Genomic DNA, 12,278 nt, shown 5'->3' on the forward strand with positions numbered 1-12,278 from the left:
CTCTTTGCCTCCCTCAGGGGAAAACCTGGCGCCTCCTGCCCGGATCAGACGACTCGAAACTGGACGGAGTGGAAGGGAGGAGAGGGGAGGAGAGGGGGAGGAAGGGAGGAGGAGGGGGGAGGCAGAACAGTGGGAAAAAAGGGAGGAGAAATCGCTGAAATGCAGGCTTTGGACTGGGAGGATGGAGGGCTGTCATGCTGCTTCACTGAGCGATACAGGCCTCAACATCTGCAGGAAAAACAGGTAATTATTTTTGCATAAATATTGATTTAATGTCTTAAGACCTGTTGTTATTAATGTTATGCTATAATTCCGACTTATTTTATATTTTGCATAAGAAATATTGTGTTTTAACCTCTAACTTTGTCCCTTGTGAGTCCATTTAGAGAGGAAAAATCGACACAAAAAGGTAAAATAAAACCCTTCATTGCATTACTCCACGCCAGATTTCTTGACGTTATCTTTCCCACTTTTCCTTTTAAATGCAAACCGATTCATTTGGCTCTTCCCTGCTGTTTGCCTCGGATACACCTATCGATTAGACATCAGTTAGATTCCTAGCCAGCGCTTTATTGAGTAAGTTGGTGAACCTTAAAGTGAATTACAGGAACTGCTCTTCCCCTCCGGTGAACTATTTAGTTCAATCTAATTTACTTTTGATAAAGACCATCTATTTTATTTACTCTGTGCCATTTTCATCGGGTTTATTGTGAGACTGTGAGGGCAGAGTTTGTGGAGCATTTCTGGTGAGGAGAGGTTTGTTAAAAAGCTGTCAATGAATTCGGTATTTTTGTAAAGAAAATACAAAACATTATTATTTATATTATTATCACTGTTGTATTTTTGTATTTGTATTATGACTCTACATTTTTGAGAATATTATTATTATTACTATTATACTTTGCAGTTATTATTATTATTATTATTATTATTATTATTATTATTATTATTATTATTATTATGTTTTGTCCCTAAAATGAGTAGATATGCCTTTGAGTTTTAATTTTGCAACAGATGTTAAGTCCATTATGTCTGCACTAAAGTCAGTCATATTTCTCAATCAATGCTCTCTAACCAATCGATACATTCTACAAACTAGCCTTCAAGGATTTATAGATTTTAATATGTATTTCTCTTTTTTCTGCAGGTGTCACAACTATCAACATGTTTTTCCCCAGAGTTGCACAACTGCAGCAAGATGCACCAAAGCAAAGGACATTTTTTAGTATTTATTTGTAGGTTTATATAAACTACTTCCTGCTTTGTTTTTAACAGAAATATAGGTCGAAAAATTAAGGTTGTCTTTCTTACCAATAATTAAATATTTTCTCTCCCAAAAATATTTTAGATATTATAGCCTCAAATCTAAATAATCGGTTTAGTCTAAAGTCAAAATATTTAGTGAGCATGTTATTATATTTACGTTTTTTGTAACCATTTCTCCAAAGAAAACCTATTAAGCTCACAATGCATCACTAATTGTGTGCAAAATGCACGATAGCCTACATAAACCTATACCTACAAATAAATCCAAATGTACAAATAAATATGTGCTTGAACTACAGCAAATTTCTCCAGGACAGAATAAAAACAAAGTGTCTGCACACTCCTGTCTTTCTCCATGGTCTCTGAGCCTGCCCTACACATGCGCCGTTTTTAAGTGTAATTGGCCGTATCATTGGCTTTGTCTTGTTTACAAAGCGGGCAACAGGAGCGGTAATTTAATTTCCTCTCTGCCGCATTGAAGAGCCACCAGCCGCCTGTCAGGCCGGGATCAGGCTGCACAGCCCCGGGCAGCGAGCAGCGAGACCCGGGGCGAGAGGGAGGAGGAGGAGGGGGGGGGGGCGGGGGCGGACATCTGCCTGCAAACAAAAGTGCACGTGTATGAATGATATCATGGGTTGTAATGCAGGGTAAGCTCCACTCCTGCCTCTGTGGCTCAGCTGAAATCTATAATTCAATAGTATTTAGTATTAATCTTTAAAGAAAAGCTTATTTTAGTTTATTTTGTTCTCAATTAATGTCAGTTTGTTTGGTTTATCCCTCATCAGCATCATATTCTGTTAATTAATGTTATCATTGGTTTCATAATTTGTCAGTTTAATTTGTGTATGTGTTTTAATTCGGAATGACAACCCAGATGCATATTTTATTTACCTATATTTTTTTGCAAATTTAATTTTCTTTGCTTAGTTTCATAGACTAGTGTTTGTTTTCTAATTTGTTTTATTACACTTTTATATGTTCTCTAAATTCCATTCACTATTATGATCAATTAAGCCTACCATTATCCATTTGGAGGCAGGGAAAATACAATACATTTCTTTTGAAAGTAGCATGGGTGATTTTCCTTATTGTTATAATGTAGGTTATTATGATTAGCAGCTCTTGCATTTTAATCTCCTTTAAGGGCCAAGAGATTTGCAAAGCTGGATTCCTAGCTCACGTTGATGAAGCCAAATGAAATGAATGAGGAAATCATAACCGGCATATGGGTCTGTGAAGACCAAAACAAAAATGTATTTTTTTTAAAGACAGGACATTAGGAGTAAAGAGTTTTGTTTTTAATGATGATCTCCAACTAAAGTGTATCTCCCTTTTCATTAACACCTCATATGGTAATGGGAATGCACTTTTTGAATAGAGTGGAACAGAGTTACCCAATATGAGACAAAAGACAGCAACCTTTAAACTGAAGCTGTGTTAAAATGACATATTGTTAACAGTATGTCTGACTGTTATTATTTAGGGAGTTAAACTCACTGGATTCAGTCACCATCAGTTTGTGGCTTGTCACTTGATGCAATGGACACTGACATTGTGCAGCAGGACTGTAATGGTGTGACCTGATAGTGATGGAGATTATGAAACAAAGGGACAGTGATATAGAAAGATTAATAATATTTGTAAACAAGTATGCATTTGCATCTCGTTATACAGCCCTGGTAATGTCTCAAATCAGTTAGCCACAAGAAAAAAAAAGGCTATAATGGACATTTAAATCTCTGGTTTTTAGGTCATTTAATTCCTTTATTGAAAAAAGGAAAGAAACATTTTTTATAGGCTGGAGTCAAGAAATCAAATAATTGCTTTATGGTAAATGAAATTTGCAGCATGAAAGAGAGCAGGCCTTTGTAAATGAACTCTTTGTTGGCATCGTTCACATCTGAGCCAGAATGAAGCACAAGTGTGTGTGTGTGTGTGTGTGTGTGTGTGTGTGTGTGTGTGTGTGTGTGTGTGTGTGTGTGTGTGTGTGTGTGTGTGTGTGTGTGTGTGTGTGTGTGTGTGTGTGTGTGTGTGTGTGTGTGTGTGTGTGTGTGTGTGTGTGTGTGTGTGTGTGTGTGTACTACACCAGTATATGGAGAGAGAGGGAGAAAAGAGAGAGAGAGATGGCACATTAGGCCTGAGGGCGCATCATTATTAGAGAGCCTGGCTCCCCTCCCTCTTCCTCACTTTCACTCCCCCTTTTTCCATCCACTCACAGGGGCGGTCCACGGTCAAGCAGAGACCCGACCGCCGAGCACCACCTTCAGTCTGCTCTCCAATTACGCCTTGATACAATGCAATATTCCCACATAAATTCATTTCACATCCCATTAAAGGTGCAGCGGGTGAGATCATTTACACCGCCGCGTCCCAGCACAATGCAGCGCTACGCCATGCTCTTACGACGCCGTCAAATGTTCCAAGTCCCCCCGGTTGAACGGCAACCTGGTAGGCATTAACTCAACATAATGTCTCACAAATTAAAGTATTGCTGGGGCTACCACCGCGGCGTCAGATAAATGTGCTCGATTAGGAGGCTTCAAGCTGTGCGCAAAACAATTGATTGCTTGTTTGTGTTTTCATATGGCGTCCGCGAACATGCAGAGTGATGGATGAGGGCCTGCCATCTCGAGTTGCTGTTAGTCGATTGCTGTTGGTGTTTTTCTTCCCTTCCTCTAATAGGAGAATTGGTCAGTCCACACACACACACACACACACACACACACACACACACACACACACACTCTTTATATTTTCTTTATTGAGGCAGTAGGAAGGCTGAGACCGTGCAGAGGGGGCTGATGGGAGTTGAATCCAGGCCAATAAGGGCAGATGTGATTGCAGAGCCAGCAAGGTGTTAAGTGCACCAATGTTCACGCTGCAGGACTTCATGTTCAGTTCATAAGTGCTGTCAGTGTCAGATTTTATTTTTATTTTGTCCGTGTCTTTTTTTGGATGTGACCTGTTAATGATTCTTCACAAACACAAAGCCAGTAGAAACTAAATGTATCACATCTGTTTTTGTATTTAACAGCACCTCAGTGTACACCAGCTATAAATAAAGCTTTTTTTAGCTTATTTTGCGTTGCCGTGTCTCATTTTCCAACATGCTAGCATTGGCTGTCAGTGCCAGCATGATGACAAAGATCTCTGGTGGAGAGCTTGATACATTCAAATAGTTTGAGATTAAATTGTTGCATATCGAACATAGAAACTATGAAATGAAGCGTTCCAAACATCCATGTTTTACAGTTTTCCCAAAGACACTTAAAGGGGCCCTATTCTGCTCATTTTCCTTTTCATATTTGTATGTAGTGTCTCTACTGGGACATGTCTCCATGCTTTAATGTTCAAAAAGCATTTTATTTGTCTCATACTGCCTGTGCTGCTGCACCTCTTTTCACCCTCTGTCTGAAACCAGAGCCCAGTCTGCTCTGATTGGTTAGCTGGCCGGCTCTGTTGTGATTGGACATAGTGTTTCACAGTGATGTCCCTATGTTAGGGAAGTAAGCCAACTAGTCTAATGAAGGCGATTCAGGCAGGAACGAGAACATAGGCATTTTATTCAAAGCAACTTCCAAGGAGAATAAAGACACGAGTTCAGTGTCACCTTGAGTGGCCAAATGAAACCATTGCTTCATGACAGTACATTTAGTTAACCAGAACAACGTGTTTCACCTGACAACTGGCCCTTTACCAACTCTGCCAATGTTGTCAGGAGGTTCAGACTGTCGGAAACATTACAACACCTCGGGGTGTGTCTCAATTTCAGGCATGTTGGATTGAGACTGCACTGTGCGTACTTAGACTACATATCGTAGCTAAGAAGAGCCACGCACGTCTCAGTGCATGTCTCTCCTGGTGACCTTGCCTTCTAAGGTGTTACTAGATTGTACAAGCACATTTCTATGCTACCAAGGTTTTGTGATGTCTGTTTTAGTTACAGAGTTCTTTTAAATACATCAAAACAGACACTAACTTGAAAGTGAAATATAATTAACCAGTTAAGCCCCGAGCCTGTTTTTCAGGTCTCAGGCTCGAAAATGACATTCCCAGAACAAAGGACCATAACTTCCCTTCTAAAAGGGGTACATTAATAATCTCTTTTCTCAAAGCAATGATAAACCTGTGAGTTGGATGTAGAAAAATCAGAATCAATATAGATGTTTTTATTTTAAAGTAAATTCAGATTGAACATAGTAAAAAAAAGTAAATTATAGTGTACGTCCAAAAAAAAAACATTTCTTATAGTGAAAACCACACTTGAATGATGGGATAGTAGACTGAAAGCTTTAGGAATCCAAACTATAACATACCCTGTATCAAGATTGATGCAAAACAAGTGACATTTGACCTTTTTTAGAGAGATTTAGAAGAAAAAACAACACTTCTGGGGTCATTTGGGTGCATTTTCCACATCTTTGGGAACCCATCGGTTGATTTTGATGATTGACACCAGTTTTTGACCGTTAGAGCCAATAGAATCGAAGGGAAGTCCCTAAAATTCATCTAAACATTACCCATTGGTGAATGAGTGATCCACAGCCAGAATGCCCCGTAACCGGAAGCTGTCATACACTCTCGTAGCAGCTAATATGAAAAGTCATAGTTTTTGTCATAAATATGATGATGGATTATCAGGAATCATTTCAAAGTGACACAGACACATTGGACTAACCTTCAGCAGCGTTTTTATATTTTGAATGCCATTGAACACAACATTTGATCAGAACAACAGCAAAAGGTAAGAATATCTATGTTTTGGCTCCGTAAAGCTAATTTGTTTGTTGTTGTTGATTCGCCGCGAGTTCTGATCGCTCAGTGATGATACTTATACCTCTGGAATCTGTGGAATATCAGCTTGCTAATCGATATATTGTTTGTGCATAAGTGATAAGTAATAAGGCTATTTCACCGTGAGTTCTGTGCCAAGTGTGTTAGCATCTTTTCGCCTTTGTTATTACCCTTGTGTTTCGTTTGGCTAAAAATTGTTAAAATTGTCTGATAGCTGAGTTTCTTCCCGTTAAGTGGGTATGACACATTCATAGTTTATTAAATGTTAAGAAGCCCTCAGACGCTGTTTCTTGCAAGATGTTGCTAAACAGGTTAATGACCTTTCAAAAAGTCTAGTATCTCTAACCTCAAACTGTTGTTTTAGTTGACTAACACTAACCAAATGTTTGCCATTACCAAACATGTCCATGCAAGTATACAGCAGCAAGTGAGAACTTTGAAACATTTGCTTTAAATAAAACCCAATATATGGCGAGACATCCAGTATTGACGTGCTTCCAAAAAAGCCCAAATGAGTGCTTTCTGATTGGATGCACCTGTCGTCAGCCCATCATGCACTTTTGGTCGTCAAGAAAGATGTTTTGTGAGACCAAACATCTGACCTGCACCTTCTCAAAAAGGGGGAAGGGTGATATGTTTTGTCAACTTTTTTTTGCGACAGAAGTTATTTTTTGCAATAATTCAAAGCTCATTAGCAAATCCAATTGGCTTCTTCTTCTTTTTGGGATAATAAATTGCAACAAGGATGTTTGTTCTTCAGTTCTTCAAATGTGTTTTGCATATGTCCTTTAACATGTAACCAATAAAAACGAAATCAAACAAACCAAGTATGCCTTTTTTACTTCCTGTACAAACATACAATAACACTAGAAAATAGATTTATTTCCCCTCCGACATGTTTGCAGATTTGCATTAAGCCACGTTATAAATAAAAACAGTTTGTACTGTACTCCGCTCTTGATAAAAGAAAAACGAAATGCCCCAGAAGCAAAGCACTACACTAAACCACCATTTCCCTCAGTGTGTGTTGTTTGAGCATCGCTGTAATCAGACCAGGTTAGCCGGCTCTCCGTGAGGATATCACGACATTAATTGATGTTTAGCTCGATCAGTCTCATAGGTGCTGATAGCAGGTGCAGCTGCAGAAATGATGAGGAGGCCCTCCAAACCCTCCGCCCACCTCTCACACACCTCCGCCCTGAGGAGAACACAAACATGGACAAGCTTGTAACTCAAGTATGTGGTCATCACTAGGCATACAACGACAGATACAGACAAAACTCTATTAAGAGTAGTAATGTCACTTCTCTTAAAAAATCTGCAGTTTTCAAACCTTTGAATCCATCTTGGAAAGGAACAATAGAAATACTTTAAACATGAATGTTCTTATCATCTTGAACTCATGTTTAAATGTAATTTTGCAACATTTACAGCGTATTTATCAGAAAAGAGTGCATTCATGTAAACTGCTGTATAAGTTTTTAATGCACTGGATGCTGAGTCTCCCGCTGTACGCTGGCTCTTTTATCTTGGGGATGAGCAGCCAAGAGCAGGCCTGGCAACGCCAGCCAAGGCAGCTAATTACATTTTCCATCTCGACAAGAATGGAGGATTCCTTCCTATGTTATTAATCATAATGAGTGGAATATAATAAGCTACCATACATCATGCCGTTGACAGTCGTAGTTTGCCATTTGCAAGCCCCAGCATTCTTCTTCTTTTAATGGCCGTGAACTGGATTAATGTACACTGAGTTCGATGCCCTTAATCAATTGTGGATGAGATTTAAGGCCTTTTAGCCTCACCCTCCCAGATTTTGGATTTATTGTGTATGTAATACCATTTTCATATATAAATATTTTGCATGAACTAAACAACATTTTAGATGGACAAAAATGTTGCCAGATGTTTTTAAAGACAACATAATCATATTGGAGCAAAATGCAAGATATTTCTATGTGGAAATGGCTCATAATGAACATATGTGCTAAATGTTCACTGCGAACGACTTTAGTTTCCCCCTATAATATTGACTAAAGCATGATTTGATTAAGCTATGGAAAAAACAGCATTCATTTAAAAGATCAAATTACAATTTAATCAAATAACACGTTCTATGTGAGAGGAGTGACTCGCAGTAAAAACCCACAGATAATTATCACCCAACTCTACAGCTCCGTGGAGATGTTTGGCAACTTTTTGGTCGTCTTTTGGTTTTTCCATTTTCTGCATGGTTCAGTCTCCAGGCTCTCATCAACCCTGACTAAAGCAAAGCTAATGCATATAGCTGGAAGAAAAAAACCTTGGATGAACCACTGGAGGCGACCCACCAATGGTAAGAGTTATGACTTTATATAATATAGAACAGGTAAGTTCATAAGCAGTGAGTCTGCTTATACAGCCAGGTCTAGGTGTTGAAATCTAACACAATTTCACCAAATACAGTTTTTTTTATTCCTTTAATCTAAAGTAGTTTGCATTATCTGACATTGAGGGACATTAGGGTGCGTATTCACTTTCTGTTAGCGTATTAGATGACAAGATAGAAACCTCCATATTGTCTTTACTGTAAATGTCTAGCGGAAATAAGTTAATCAGTTTATCAGAAACATTGAAATTGAGAGAAATGGACGCATTAAGGCCCGGACACGCGACGATGAGCGTCGACACACCCTACTCAGATTGGTGTTTCCCGCACCATCGTGTCTTTTCAGCCGTGCCGACACCTTTTCGGCCGAAAACCCACCGATTCAACATGTCGAATCGGGGGGCAGTCGGCCAAAGGCTGTCGGCAAAATAAATCACTCTGATTGGCTGTTCAGCTAGCGAATCAGTGCATGAGAAGTGAAACGGAAGTGAGGGACCCAAACAAACTATTAAGAAGGCAAATCTGAGATTTCATTTAACTCCAGCTCTCGACACAGGTTGGGGAAAGCCCCTTGAGCTTCTCGCTGTAGAGTGAACATGGAACGCACGCTATTTGTTGTTTGTTTATATCACGGAGTCTGTTCTTCTTCTCTCGGTTATCACGCAGTCTGTCTTCCGGTTGTTGCCTCTTTTGAATGACGAATACACACTACCGCCTCCTGCTGGTAAGGAGAGTTATTGCCACCTCTTTTGAATGACGAATACGCACTACCGCCGCCTGCTGGTAAGGAGAGTTATTGCCACTCACGCATGCGCAGTTTGTACGTGCCTCTTGGCCGTCGGCTGAAGTCTTGGCGGTGTGTTCCAGTGGCGACACAACAGTCGGGGGTCCGTCCGTGTGAGTTCTTTGGGGTCAACTTGGTGCGTCCGGGCCTTTAGGGAGTGTTTCCCATATCAAACTACTTCCTATCTAATCATGCATAGTTGGATGCCTTCATGCACTGATTGACTAATTTCTGTATTGACTGTAAATGTTATCAGTTAACATAAGTCACTCTTACAAATGAGTTTCTAATGAACTGTGTTTGTAGGAGATTTCTGTATTTGTGCATGTGGAGGTATTTCCCTTTTTTCTGCGGAAGTGTTTTGTCTTCGGTGTGATGTTGAAGGTGACACTGAACAGCAAACAGAAGGCCATATTTCTTCTTCTGTTGTCAACCCGGACGTTTCTGAATCAACTAGGGGGAGCCGATTCTATCACTGTGTTTAATAACGGCAGGAAAAATGAAAAGATCCTGAAGGTAGCTATACCTCCTGAACGGCTATCTGGAGAGAGAAACAGCACTGCAATGTAATTTATCGTGACTGAGCTCACAGCCCCCGGGTTTCTCCTTCCAACGGAAAAAAAATCAGAAAAACTAACAAATAGGAAATAAAGGCATTTCTCCTCTTAATCCTCCTCACCTCAAGGGTGAAAGACACAGGTTAAAGACTTCACAGCCCAACACGAGCGAGATAAGGTCCGAGTCAGTCTGGTCAGTATTTCGATAACTTCATCAATCCTGGAAAATGCAATCAGATACAGTCCAACTCTAAGCTGCTGTTGCCCTCTGGGAGGCGGAGAGAGACATTCATTTTGGCGAGGAGGGCACACAATCTCCCTTTTGTAATTAAGAGTACCCAAATAAACTGTGTGTGTTACCCCTGAAGTGGAACAGTTAGAAACAAATAAAAGGCTAATGAAGAAATGATTGCTCTTTTACAGGAAGAGGGAAGAGAAGGAGTCTTAAAGGCAGTGAGATGCTCGGATGCAGCCCTGCAAACTAGCTTTGCTCGTGGTGGAAATCAGTTAGAACAAATGAGGACGGTGTGCATGTGGTTGTGTGTAACTGAAATCCGATAATGAGCATCCATGTATCTGTGGAAATGGAGCAGTAGGTAGACTAATAAAGGAGGTTCCTATTGACTGTTCCTGAAGTATCTAGTGATTGTTACAGATTTGACTTCGCTATGGAAAAACCCTGAAGTCTGGACAACTGAAGCCACACGGTTTGGGAAGGATGGTATTTAGGGTAAAAGAAGATTGATTGGAAGTACAAAGAACACAGGCAGCGGTATTCGATGTGGAAGTTGAGCTCATAGTTGGGGTTTGTACGCACTCCACAACTCAGACCTCTTCCAAAGAGGTTTTGAGGTGTTAAGGACTGCTTCAACTACAAACAGACCATTTGTGTATCAATAACTTACCCTGTGTTACCTTAAATGTGTGTAGATAACTGTGTCGTTCTTCAATTCCTCAAGTTAGAATGAGAAATCAAAAAACTGAACAAGTCTTGATGAATTGATGTAAATGGGGGACGAGGGTAACAACAAAAAAACATCATTATCAAACATCTCATGCAGTCGTGTTTAACCCGAGCGTGTATTACGTAGTAGTCTCACTTCTGGCCAAACTAAGTAATATTTCACAAAAGTCTTACTATTTAAAAACCTTCGGACCCACCAGACTCGCTCAGTCAACTGCAATTGGAGATTGTTTACACAGAAGTGGTTCAAATAGTATGTTTTTTGTGAAAATGCATGTGATTGGGAATGTATGACAACACAAGTTGTTTTTGTGATTAGTTTTATCAAAGGTAGAATATTTTTGATCTACGAAATATGCCCCCTTAAACCCCCTATTTGTGTATGTGATACTGAAGTACATATTAATGATAAAAAAAGATTCACTTTGCTGTGTTCAGTGAATTTTACGTGACCTTTATGAGAAGTTCATTCGTGTCCTTAGCTACTATTTAAAGGAACTTAATACATCTTCCAACACTCTTTCTGTCTTCTCCTAAGCTGTAGCTGTGAATCACTTAAAAGCGCTAAGCGTCCGTGAGCTTCCCATAATTAAAATGTTTCTCAGTGTCTCTGTTACCCTATATTTCTTTAAGTGTGAGCACTGTTTACTTTTGCTGGCAGATAACTGACGGCAGATCAAGACGCCGAGCCACTTGCGATGAAAGGTTTTGACTGCAGAGATGAAAGTTTGCGAATTCCAAAGTACAACTACGTCTCCGGTTACAAAGCGAGGTCAATCCACTTGTGGTGACTAGATTTTAGCGGTGAGGGCGCCATAGGTGGATGAAAACACACAGCAGACATGTCAGCTATTCCAAGATTTCAGCTGTCTCGCCATGTCTGGACATTTAAAGATCCATTTTTGTTTGCGAGAGTCCTGAGAAAGAAGATGACATTTGTTAGCGTGTCATCGAAAACTTGATCGCCCGTGGAAAGCGTGGCACATACCTTTACACCGCTGCAGAGGCTTGTTGGTGTATCATCTGAAATTTGAACTTACACATCTGCCTCTTTCCAAATTCCTGCTACTGTAACTAAGGGGATTGTTTTGTTCCACCGCATTGCAACTTCACCTCTCCTTTGACTGTCCACCCATCAAAGTGTCAAGATTGAAATATCTGGTATAAGAACGTACGAAGCCATTTTCAAAAGCTTGTGTGTGAAACGCCTCTTTCGTCGGCAAGCAGGAGGGAAATGCATTAGTGCTCGTAGTCCTCCGGAAACCAGATCTGGTGCTTTTATTAAGAAGGACACAAGTTAATTTATGTCACGGCTTAAAAGGAGCCTGTTGCTGCTTCTTATGTTAATGATGAAGCAGGTGTTGTGGAGTCAGAAACAACAACTGTTTCCGTCTCGAGGTTGTTTTCATTTCCAAAGATTATTAGCGGTTTGTAAAAGCAAATATCAGTCAGAGTAACGATGCTTTATCGGAACAAACCCGGAGGAAAAATAAACAGAAGAACATGCAGGCACACGTTTTCAAGAGTTACTTAAGAGAGAAGGAT

The 12,278-nt window shown here is 40.0% G+C and overlaps 1 long non-coding RNA gene across 1 annotated transcript; it reads left to right on the top strand.

Annotated features, from left to right (window-relative positions):
• Window positions 1-1,870: 1,870 nt before the first annotated feature.
• LOC307034484 lies at window positions 1,871-4,344 on the top strand. The gene is made up of 2 exons (XR_013806932.1): window positions 1,871-3,714; window positions 3,871-4,344. It is a non-coding gene; the product is annotated as an uncharacterized lncRNA (long non-coding RNA).
• The last annotated feature ends 7,934 nt before the right edge of the window (window positions 4,345-12,278 follow it).

The sequence above is a fragment of the Notothenia rossii genome (genome assembly GCF_949606895.1).
Source record: "Notothenia rossii genome assembly, chromosome: 3".
Lineage (NCBI taxonomy): Eukaryota > Metazoa > Chordata > Actinopteri > Perciformes > Nototheniidae > Notothenia > Notothenia rossii.